This window comes from Elaeis guineensis, chromosome 5 (assembly GCF_000442705.2).
Source record: "Elaeis guineensis isolate ETL-2024a chromosome 5, EG11, whole genome shotgun sequence".
Lineage (NCBI taxonomy): Eukaryota > Viridiplantae > Streptophyta > Magnoliopsida > Arecales > Arecaceae > Elaeis > Elaeis guineensis.
The window spans coordinates 30,062,189-30,074,509 of NC_025997.2; the positions used below are offsets into that span (position 1 = coordinate 30,062,189).

Below are 12,321 nucleotides of genomic sequence, written 5' to 3' on the forward strand. Positions count from 1 at the left end.
AGGGTGATGATGAGATCACCGAAGCAGAATACCCCTGAGAAGCCATAGGTATCCTCTATGAAGTCCCACTTGGTAAAGCATCTCTTCCATCGTGTTCACTCCTCCCCTTCTGAAGTTTTCTCTCTGCTTTTTCTTTTTTGTTATATAAATAAATTTAAAGTCTAATATGCTTCCTTAGATAAACAATTAAAATAGTTTGGATCAGATTAGCTTAATCGATTACCTATTTAATAAATAGATTAAATAGGTCGGATCAGATAACTTGTTTATTAAACAAGACAGGTTTAGATTTCAAAATCTGACCTCAAAGATTCAGGTCCAAATGGGATGTCTTGTGGGATACTAGGATAGGGTACCATCCTATATATCGGGGTGGGGCTATCTCGCAAGCATCCCAGCATTCCGATTAAAATATCTTGGGACATCTTTTATCCTATGCATGGGGATAAGATGGGATGGCAGTGCATCCTGTTCTATGAGAAAACTAGGACAATCCCATCCATATGATTTAAAACCTTGCTTGATTTATTTGATAAATAGATCAGGTTCAAATTTAGACTTTTCTGATCCACATTTGATCTGATCAATATATAATCTACCTAATTGATTGCTACTCCTGCTTTTTCTTTAAGAAATAATACACTTTTAAGCCACCAAAAAATGTACGACTAAAAGGAATAGGATAAGATTTTTTCTTATATTAAGGATAGATATTTTACATAAGTTTCTTAGGAAAGTAAATGCTCAACTAAATATAACTCACTCTGGAATAAGTCTTTCTCATGGTCAATCAAAAATGCCAAAACCACTTTCTTAAGCATTACATTTTTGAGAATCAGCTTTTCAAGAATAATATTTTAGAGAAGAAAAATTCTTCTTGTGAACCAAATTGGAGGCTAAAAGAGAAAGTTCCTTAGAGGTCCCTCAGTAAAATCATAATTATTTGAAAGCATGAGAGCTTACCAGGTCCATAGAGTAACCCTAGAATAGTTCTAAGGTTATTTATATGGATTTTGTGTTATAAGGATTTGTAAGTAATTTAAGTTTTAGAAAAAATTACAGGAGCACCCCCTCAATTTTAGTCTAATTTTACTTACACTCCTTATACTTTAAAAAGTCTCAAACTAATCTTTTAGTTATCAATATGTTTTAATATAGTCTAGCAGTTCATTTAGCAACAAATGGTGTTAGTTTTCTCTCTCAATAGACCAAAATACCCCTCACTCATAGGTAGATTTGGAGAAAAAAGAGGATGAGAAAGAAAAGTGGATGAGGAGAAAGAGGAGGAGGGGGAGGGGCTATCGGTGGAATGGGTTGGAGGAAGAAAAGAAGGACAAGGAGGAGAAGAGAATGGGGAGGAAGGGGAGGGAGAAGGATGGGTTGTCACGATAAAGAGCGAAGGTGGAGGGGGCCAACTATCATGGAGGGGGATGGTTTATGGACAGTTTAGAGGAGGAGGAGAAGGATGAGAAGGAGAAATGGATGAGGAAGAATAGAAGAAAGTGGAGAATGAGTGAAGGTAGAGGGAGCCTCCATGAGGAGGAGAAATGGGTGACGAGGAAGAGGATGGAGAAGGATGAGTTGCTAGTGAGAAGGTGCAGATATAGATGGGGCCATTGTAAAGGCATAGGCTTTGTAGATGGGTTTGAAGGAGGAAGAGGATGAGGAAGAGAAGTGGATGAGGAGGAAAGGAAGGAGAGAAGAGGGGCCACCGGCAATAAATGGGTTGGATGAGGGCTTCAAGGAGGAGAAGAGGATGGGGAGAAAGAGAAGAGAGAAGGATGTATTACCGATGAAAAGGGGTGGAGGTAGAGAGAGCCGTCATAGAGGTAGATGGCTTATAGACGGCTTGGAAGAGAAGGAGAATGAGAAAGGAGAGGAGGAGGTAAAGGAATGGATAGAGGTGGAGGAAGGCATCAGAGGAGGAAAAATGGATGAGGAGGAAGAAGGAGAAAGAAAGAGGAATGTTGGCGACAGAAGAAAAGAGGATCAATCGGAGAGGAGAGAGGAGATAGAAGGTGGAGATAGAGGTATTTCCATCATTTTATAAAATAATAGCATCATGTGATGGTCACATGACATCTTTCCATTAATAGAGATAGACGATTGGACCATATTAGAATATATCAATAACTAAAAAGGTCAGTTTGATACTTTTAAAATATAGAGGTGTAAATAAAATTAGATTAAAGTTGAGGAGATATTTCTATAATTTTTTCTAAATTTTATCCTACTAGCACTTTTTTGATAAAAAAAATTATCCTATTAGCAATTTACGTACGTGGAAAACTCATTTGAGTTTTCTTTTATAATTCCATTTGTGAAATTTGAAAAAAAAAAATATATACACTTTTTTCTAGAACCCTTTCATATAATTGTAATATATAGCTGGATAGCTTCTCTCTTTTGGAACTCTTTAACTACTAGCTTAATTCTTTTCTTACATGCCATCATGTGAGATTGTTGAACCGACAATAAATGCTCAAGTACTATCGTAAACCATGCACCATGCAATAGGGTACCCTCTTCTACATACCCTTAAGCCTCTAAACTCCATGAAAGCAGGATTCTCTAACCCAAGTTATTGGCAAAACCACCCAAAACTTTACCTGCTTGATAAACTGGAATCTTCTAATATGATTTTCATTCTTTATATATCTATATGATGCAAAATCTATAATGGAATTGGAGAACCTTGCTAGTCACTTTATTTTTGGTTTATTTGAAGTCAACCAAAAGTTATTATAACATTCTTATATTAAATAATAGTTACGTTAAAAGCGATTGTAGACTAAGATTCATGAAAATCTATTTTTGGTGGCTGATTGGGTTATTGGCATATTAGATTGAACGGATCGACTATGCAGGCATGCCCTCAGTTGGGTGGCCTGAGGGGCAAATTGCATTCAAAGACTCGGTGGTTCGCTGAATTCTGTAATTCACACTAGGCATCGTATTTTACTACATTTTTTATCTATGCGAGAGTCGAGATATCCATTGTTGAGAGCTGTATGGTATAAGGCCATTGTTTGCAGCAGCACCCCCACCCTCCCGACACCCAAATGGGGACGGATGGATGGTGGAGGCACCTCCCCTTCCATGCTCTTGCTCCTTGGCACCCTCCACATCGGGTTTGGTCCGCCCGCCGCCCCTCGCACTGCACGCCATGAGCACTCCTTTGCATCCAACTGGACAAGGGTTTGGGCCCCGAGGCGAATATGGTAGGGGGGAGGGGGGGTGAGGACAACACAGTGGGTCGATCGGGCCTTCCTGATATGGCACACCATGTTCACAGATTCGTGGGTCTTTCTCATTCTGATCTCAGCAATGATCTTTCCATAGGTTCCCTTATGAAAATCTTGTTACAACTTCTCCTTCATCTAAATGATAAGATTCAGTGGACTTCTCGTGACATCATGAGTGGCAGACTGCTTGCATCACCATGATCCAAACACTTCATCGGACCATTCAATGGGTAGGAGCGACAGATGATATGTATAAAGGGCAAAGATGTAGTCAATGCGAGCTAATGACTCATGCTCAATAGGAACTCCTCGTTGAAGTCCAACAATTGCAATGATCTATCCCCATCATGATGAAATTTTTGAAGATTATCTGGGCCTGTCGGCTAAGGCTATAGACTCGTTGAATACATCAGTGTAGCACGTGTGTGGCTCACAACATTTAAGAGCATCACAGACCTATTATTGCCTCAAACTTCCAAGGCCTAAGTGGCCATAGTTCCTCTAAGAAGTTGGCTGTGGAGGGATGCCTCTGCATAGCTAGTTAACAAGCCAAGATCTCATTCATTAATGGAATTAATCAGACAAATCGCTCCACCAACTAGGAATAAGCATGCACCACCACCCATAGAATCATAAAAGAGCTCTCAATCTCTTAATCCTTGCTATGTCTGGACCTGGTAAGTTTCCTCATGTTGAGTCAAATTAAACCATAGACTCTACTTCTAGGGGTACCCTTCTATCAATTCCTTTAAGTTTCAGCCTTGGACTATACTCCTCCTAGAACCCAAATTTTGATTTCTCGTAAGGTGTCGGTAGAGTCCTGAAAGTAACATCCGCCGATCCTTGGTCGGCAATATTTATGGTTAAGACAAGGATGGTATCTAATCATCTTCGAGCTTCCAACTTTTGTTCTTGATTAATAAAAACATTCTTAGCAAATACTTTCATAGTGGTTCGTTTTTTATAAATCCAAGAATTTCACCTCTTACTATGAAATACGAATGTCCCTGGCTATCCCTCTTAATCATTACTCTGATCTCGAATGCCAACACAATAAGGACCAAAATCCTATACTGTTATCCCATGCTAATGTATCCAAAATGTGGGCTTGCTTTGAGCATTCTAATTTCTTCAAAGTAACGGCACTGGCGGCATGATCCATCCAGTTAAGGATAGGAGTGCATTGTTGGCAAAAGGGTGGGAAGATCGGTGCACACCGTGGGGCAGATTGGTCGATCCAGCTCAAGGTCCAACTACGAGCTTTTCAACTGCAACAACTTAAATATACACTATTGGAGCTGGAATTACCACAACTGCTAGCACCAGCCTTGGCTTCCAATGGATCCTCATTAAGGAATTTATATTGTGCTCATTCTAATTACCAGAGTCTAGAAGCCTAATATTATTATTTATTGTCACTACCTCTCTATGTCAGGATTGGGTAATTTGCATGCCTGCTGCCTTTCTTAGATGTGGTAGCCATTTTTCAGGCTCCTTCTCTGGAATCAAATCCTAATTCTCTATCATCTATCAACACCATGGTAGGCTCCTATACTACCATCGAAAGTTAATAGGATAGAAATTTGAATCATGCATCGCCGCACATGGGCTGTGCGATCTGTTGAGTTATCATGAATCATCGGAGCACCTGTGGAGCTCATGCTGACATTTTATCTAATAAGTGCATCCCTTCTGCAAGTCAGGATTTATTATACTTATTAGCTCTAGAATTATTATGGTTATCCGAATAGCACGTATCATCAAATAAATTATAACTGATTTAATGAGCCATACGCAATTTCACAGTTTGAATTAGTTCATACTTAGTTCATACTTACACATGCATAACTTAATCTTTGAGACAAGTATATGACTACTGATAGGATTAATTAGGCAGCACGTTCTCTAGCGATGTTGGATCCCTGCCCGCCATCCCCTTCGGGGAGCGGGGTGTTGGGGTAGGCCGGATGTCGTCACGTCAGGCCAAGCAACAATGCTTGGCAATAACTCACATATAGAGAAATAGATCAACAAAAATTGATTCCATAGTTTTACCAAAAAAAAAATTAACTCCATAGAAGAAAAAATTGACAACAGATAAGAATTCTTCAAGATGGAATGGTCATCACACCAGAGAATAAAAAAAATAAGATTCTATGGGTGCTTCCAAGGAAACTTTATAGTTGCAGATAAAAGTTGGCTGTGAGAAGTATCGGAAAGAGAGAGATCTCAGCGTGCATCTTCTTAGTTTTAAATTCGTGTACCATCAAGAAACTAACATCGGGAAGACAGACTTCAATCTTTCCGATGTGCATGGGAGCAAAAGTGATATAAATATTATTATTTAAATTTATTTTTATATTTAAATTAATTTAAATATAGATAAAAATTTAAAAATTAAATTAATATTATATTTTTATCTATATTTATAAAAAAAATAGATATAAATATGGATAGATAACTATCTGATTTATATCCAAATATTCGAATCCATATATAATCTTCTATAATATTATATAACACTTATTAATTTTTAAGAGAAATATATAATCTTATAAATATATTATTAACTTGATTTATCATCTTTTTAATAATATTTTTAATTTTATAGTCATAAATTTAATTATCTAAGTAATATCTATAACTATATTCATACTTCTAGTATCCAAATTGTATCTGTATCTGTTTAAAATAAATATGGATATAAATTTTTATATCTAAATAATATTCATATTTGTATTTATATTTATCAAATAACATAAATATTGATATGCATATGTTGGTCTCCAATCCGTATCCGATTTGATTTCAGTCTTAGTCCATATCCATAATAATCGCTCTCTAGTATTCGGAATTATTTCACGTGCTGACCACATGTCCTCGTAAGCTCCCATCTTTACAAACATTCGGTAAACTCTTCTGTGGTTTGGTCGAGTTGCGCTCATTTGGATGGAGCTTGTGATTCAAAAAAGAAAAAATGACGGCATGTTAAGTGGTTGATAAAATTTTAGATAAATATATGCCATGAATTAAGAAGGTATTTGGTAAATTAGCATCAAAATGATTGGAATGAGAATCGAAATGATCATATCTTTCAAAATATTTGATTTATGATCGGAATCAGAATCTAAATTGTAATAGAATCATAATTCTTATTACTGTTGTTTGATTCAAGATAAAAATCAAAATCAAGTCAAATTTTTATTTTTATCTTTAACTAAATATTTTTAAAATTAATTATTTTAAAAATTGACATCAAGTAAGAGTTGAACATAATAACAATAACTATGGAGGTTATAATTTTACATCAAATTTATCTGAGCAAGGCAAATGATCCGACGCATTTTCGACACGTTAGGATTTTATCTAGTTGAGAACATTGACAGGATAAGCCCAATTGACCAAGAGACCTTATTACGTCAGCAATGTCTCCAGAAACAAACCTGCTTGGGGTGCAAGATGTGCTTGCTTTCTCTTTTTAACATTTCTATATTCCTTTGAAGATTGGAAGCATTAAACCATGGAAAATTTTCAACGCTCTCTTCTCACCTCCTCCAAAGAAGGAGCGTGTATGAGGCACCAAGCCAACCACTCCAGAGTTCAGACCCCTTTGAAGGTCTAATTATTGGTTGGACCACGTCCAATGGACCACGCCAGATCCCACGGTGGATAACACGCCACGTTACCCTTTATTTCACCAATTCCCGCTTGTGCGTGGTCCATGGTGCTATGCTCCGAGATTTGTCCCGGTCCATTTGGACCTTGTCCATGCCCAACGGCACAGCCATCCGCGAGATGGAGTCCCGGAAGCGAAACGGGCGCCAGACGGCGTCGGCGACGACCGCGTAACGAGATCCCGGGTTGTTGAGGGAGATCGAGTGGTGACGGAATTGGAGGTGGAGGAGTTTTTCGCGATCCTCCGCTGGATGCGCGACGTGTCGCGGTGCTTCGTGGTAGACATCCACGGCGGCAGGGCCGGCCGGCCTAGGGAGGTAGCAGATGGATCCATGCGGGTGTTCGGATTGGATTTTAGCGATTGGATCATTTCTTTCACCAAACGGTTGAAAGTGGAAGCCACACATTCGCATAATCGCATTCCCGTTTTAGACCCCAACTCCCCCAACCAAATACCCCCTCAATTAAAGGTTGGAATGTTAAAAAACTTATTTACATGAGTATGAACTCGCACCGGCAACCCATGTGCAGGGACTAGTTCAAATGTAAGATATAAAACATCTAGAATTTTTAAGATTCTAACAGTCATACATAAAAATATTCAATTTCTATCTAGATTTTACGGTTGAGAGGGTGGACTTAGCTCTGAATTTACCTAATTGTTTTATGCAAATAAACCCCTTGTAGAATTCCATATAACTTTTAAGTATACCAATTTCCAGGAAAAATTATGGTTTCATCTCTTCTAGTTTGGGCGATTTCCGCACAAAACCCTTTCATCTTTAAAAGTTTTAAAGGTAACCTTTCAAATTGCTAATTCATTCTAAAATTATTCTATTATTTATCTCCATAAACAAAGTGGTATTATATGACTATTACATGATACCAATAATCTATTATTTAACCAAAATGACCTTTGTTATCCAACTTTTATAGATTTGAATATTGGTTCGAAGAATAGATAGGAAGTGGGTTGTATCTGTTGCAAGAAAGAAGAATCACCTTCATGTGAATACACCATTGGATCACCTATTGTATAGATCTCAAAGCACTTCAAACTCCATTCATCCAATATGCCAATATTTTTTTCTTTGGTGGGAGGTGTTGTGCGCACTAAATTACCACCACCTCCCATGTTTTATCCATCTTTCCCATCCTCTTTTATTCTAGCTTCGATCTCTCCCTCTTCAATCACTGAATATCACCACAAATCTCTTTCCATTTATCATGCCTTGGTTCCTCCATCAATTACTTCCGACCATCATCAGTCAATCATCATTGTTAACAACATCCCCTATTTTCTTTTCATCTCCTTGGATTTGCCATCACCACTCCATTCCTTCTCTTTCTCAACAATCATTGTCAGCCTCCTCACTCAGCATTAACTACCTGACCTATGCTAAATGGCCTCGAACTCCATCTCCTCCTCTTCTTCTCTCAACCAAACCACCATAGATTTTTCTCTATTCTCACCATGCTTTACTCGACCAGGCACTAAATATTCCTCTTGTACCATTTATCACCCCTCTAGTCGTCGGCCCTCCAATGCATCATTGTCTTCTACCACTGCTCCACCACTGCATTGGCCTGTTATCACCCAGTCCAACTAATGGAAAAGCATGCCAAGGGCTCAATTAATTTCTTGGAACCATCCCAACACCCTACTCTTCTCTTCTCCCCTCATTCTTGTTCACTTCTTTTATTGTTTCATTGATCCCATCCACCCTTTTATTCTTTCATCGCCTACTACTAGCCTTTCATCTTCATCATAATTGCCTCACTAGATTTTCTGCTACTTGTTGGCACCAAACCTATGTTTCCATCCCTCAAACCTCTCGTCTGATCTCTCTCTCTCTCCTTTCCCTCTGACACTATGTTTTCACCTTAACTCCTTAGCCTACTTCCAACTCTCTCTCTGCCCCCCACCCCATGCCCTTTTCTTCCCCTTTTTCTTTGATTTTCATGCACCACTCTAGCGACATCAAAGCCGACCCATCTAAATTGATCAATCTTAGCCATTGTACACTACTAGCTTAGCATCTTATCTCTTCCCATTGCCAGAGTCAAAAATAAATAAATGCTGGATAATCACTAGAAAGGGAGGATGAGAATAGAGAATTGAAATGGGATGAGGGTGGAAGATGTCAGAAGAGGTACAAGAATATTTTAGTTATTTGAAATGGCAGACTAATGGCACTAGTTGGTTGGTGAACGGAAGGATCATTTTGGGCTACTTTGGAATCTCAAATGACGCATTTGAAAATTTTTAAAGATACGAGGATGTATATGAGAGTTGTCCAAACTAGATGGTTGAAACTATAATTTTTGTAATTTCTAATAAGAATATTGTTCAACTATAGTCTTCAATTAATGTCCAAGCCATCATCACCTCTTAGCACCAGCTCTAGTGGCATTTGCTAGAGCAAGTATCGTGTGAGTATACATGCGGTTATGAGTTTACTCTTATATTAGCCACAACTAGATCATGAGTATTTATAGAACCAAAAAACTCAAATAATATCTTCTAGCTAGTCTTTTGGCTGAGATCCTAGATTGTTATAAATGGCATTAATTAGAGTGAATGTAATCCATGACCTATGTGAACTAAACGATGCTACAGCATAAGCTTATTTGGTTTGATGATAGACTGATTGTAGTATTTCTAATTGGATAGAGATAATTATGATTAGATTTGAATAGGTTTGGATTCTTAGCTTGGTTGGGATATTAGGACTTAAATGGGGTAAAAGGATATGTGAGGACGACCAATAGAGGTATGTGTTTACTTCCACATTAGCTATATATTGAGTAAATCTTGGGTATATATATAAGGTAAAAAATCCAAATAACATCTTTCAGCTAACCTTTTTGATGAGGTCATGGGTTGTTGCAAATTATCTAGCTCTAATTTTATTGTAACTATGTATCTTTCAAATCTAACTAGTGTGCCTAGGCCATTCTACTGTATTGAGCCCGGGTCCTCTTATTGTACTGAATTGGACCACCCACATTTACAACAACTGATAGCCACTCTAATCCAATAACCTTTGTCAATAAGGAAAACAACAAACTAAGAGGAGACAACCTCACACTGCTAAGTCCAAATGTAAAAGTTATCCTAGTGATGGCCAGAGTCATGGCCAAACTATTATAGTAGCATCGGTTTTAATTCATGGCGAACATATACATACTACTCCCAAGGAAGTCTGATCTAAGATATCGTTTGGAGATGCATGTGATTGGTAGTAGTCAAAGCATGTCAAATGAGTTGGCCAAACAAGCCTCAAAAGACAAAAGAGAGTTTATGAAGGATATCCAGGGGAGAATTCGATGGCTGCCATTCCAAACACAAACATGAGAAATGTCCTGCTAGCCAAATGTCTCAAATTCAGGTGATACTAGTAGAACACTATTTTATGATAGCTATGCAAAATAAATATAAAAACTTTGTTACTCTATTGCCTCAAGTTTAGTCCAATAGGGTCACTAGTTTAAAGTTGTCCATTTTTCTATTTTCAAAATAAAAAATAAAATCATACTATTTAAAAAATAAAAATATAAATATATTTTGATATTATTTTAAAATATAAAAAAGTGGTGGTAGCAACAATGATGGTGGTGTGGATATAGATGGGATGGTAGTGGTGATATTAGTGATAAACGCAATGGTTGCATGGTGAAGTATTGCTATGGTATTGATGACAAAGGTTGTAGTGGCAATCATAGCTGTTGTGATCAAGGGCTCAGATGGATCGATCTCTGTATCTATGCATATGAGGTATTATCCATTTCGGCCAGCCCATGGCATATAGCCTCATGATTTTATTCTTTAAAAGATATCTTATTAAGGGGAGAGAAGGTCTCGATACGATATAAGCCAGAGTCTTTCTTCACTCATAAATCGATGTGAAACAAAAAGTGTCATCCTCCCATAATAGTAGTCCCTCAGTCAAAAAAAATACTGTGTGCATAGGTAGGAGGCGTTTCCCACAGATAGTGTCAATGTTATGATCAAGGACTTAATTTGCTCGGATGGGTCAGCTCTGCACCCGTGCATATGAGTTATTGCTCACTTCGGCCAACTGATGGCATACGACCTCATGATTTTGCCCTTTAAAAGATGTCTTGCTGGAGGAGAGGAGGCCTCGATCCTTTATAAGTCAGAATCTCTTTTGACTTACAACCAATGTGAGACTAAAGTTGTCATTCTCCCACAATAGTAGTATCAATGGATAGAGTGGTGTCGATGGTGTTGTTGGTGGTAGGGATGAAAATATCGTGGTGGAGATATTGACATTGGTAGTATTGATGGCAAGCGGTGGTGGTGAAAGTGGTAATTATGATTCTAGTGTTGGTGGATGTGTAGTGGTGATATTGGTAGTAAGGATGGTGGTGTGATGGTAGTAGTGGTAGTAATTATAGAGTTGGTAGTAGCTACAATATTGGAGTGCTATTATGATGTAGAAAAATCATCAGACTCGATGTAGACTACTTTAGGCACCATAAGTAAGGTTAGATGGGGTGTAGGAGCGATATCCATTATATTAAAAAGTCAAATTATGAGTCGAATTTTCAGAGACCATAACTTAACTGTACCATGCTCAATTGAGATGATTTTTTTTTCAAATCAAGTAACCTTTTGAGTTCTACAGTATAGAGGCCCATTAAAAGGTACGGCAACCCATACCCAGATTCCATTTTTTGGGCTTTGAAAAGGACTATTCAAATTCAAAATTTAGTTTTCAAGAAAGATTTTAACTAGGCGCATCTCCTAATTTGAAAGAATTAAATGGAGTGGCTGAAGACAAAGTTAATAAAAAAGTTGAGATTTACCTTCTATAGGATTTTTAACTTTTTATGTTCATCTTTACTAATTATGTCTATTCTAAAAACCTTAGTCCTATTGGAACTAGAAAAAAAATCTAATTTGAATTATATAATGATGGACCTCACTAATATAAATAGAGGCTATATATTTTAGTTTTTGAATGGATTAATAAAGGAGAAAGAGACATAAACGCTTCTTTCTCCAATTTTTCATCTTTTTCTAATGATTTTTTGATAAATTGAAGTGGAGTGGATTGAGAGAATTACTTCTCTCCTTGATCATATCACATTGGTGATGGTGGAGACAATATAGATGGTGGTATGAAAAATATAAATTTCTCATTTCTTCAAATAATGAAAATGAGGATATTCGACTTCTCTTCTTTTGAAAATTATTTAAAAAAATAAAAATAAAAAAAAATTCACCAAATATTTTTATCTCAATTTTTGTATTTTTATTTTTAAAATGTAAAATAATAAGAAAAAAAATGATGCTAAACAGGCTCTAAGATTATTGTTTTTAAAAAAGCCATGACTACAATATGGAAACTTTGGACAGGTGTACTTCCTACAA

At 37.2% G+C, this 12,321-nt stretch overlaps 1 pseudogene; it reads right to left on the minus strand.

Annotated features, from left to right (window-relative positions):
• Window positions 1-2,856: 2,856 nt before the first annotated feature.
• On the minus strand, window positions 2,857-3,009 carry LOC114914266 (5.8S ribosomal RNA; annotated as a pseudogene).
• Between the last annotated feature and the right edge of the window lie 9,312 nt (window positions 3,010-12,321).